Source organism: Podarcis pityusensis (assembly GCF_964106645.2).
Source record: "Podarcis pityusensis genome assembly, chromosome: 3".
Lineage (NCBI taxonomy): Eukaryota > Metazoa > Chordata > Lepidosauria > Squamata > Lacertidae > Podarcis > Podarcis pityusensis.
Window position 1 is genome coordinate 32,244,368 of NC_138026.1, and position 284 is coordinate 32,244,651.

The window sequence follows — 284 nt, forward strand, 5'->3', positions numbered from 1 at the left end:
GGCGGTCTGTCTATCTTTTTCTTCATTAATGACACAAATGAAAGGTAGCATATCTGTATAACAGCCAGTTCTCATGACCTTCTCCTTCTGTAGCAGATGTCATTACTCAATGGGTGCCAATAATGACTGTGATGCCTCAGGCTGCGCATGGCATATATATGCCAATATACCCGCTGCTTGTCTACATGGTACCCAATTAAGGCTGTAATCCTATGCACTCCTACCTGAGAATAAGGTAAAAGGTAAAGGTAAAGGTAAAGGACCCCTGGATGGTTAAGTACAGT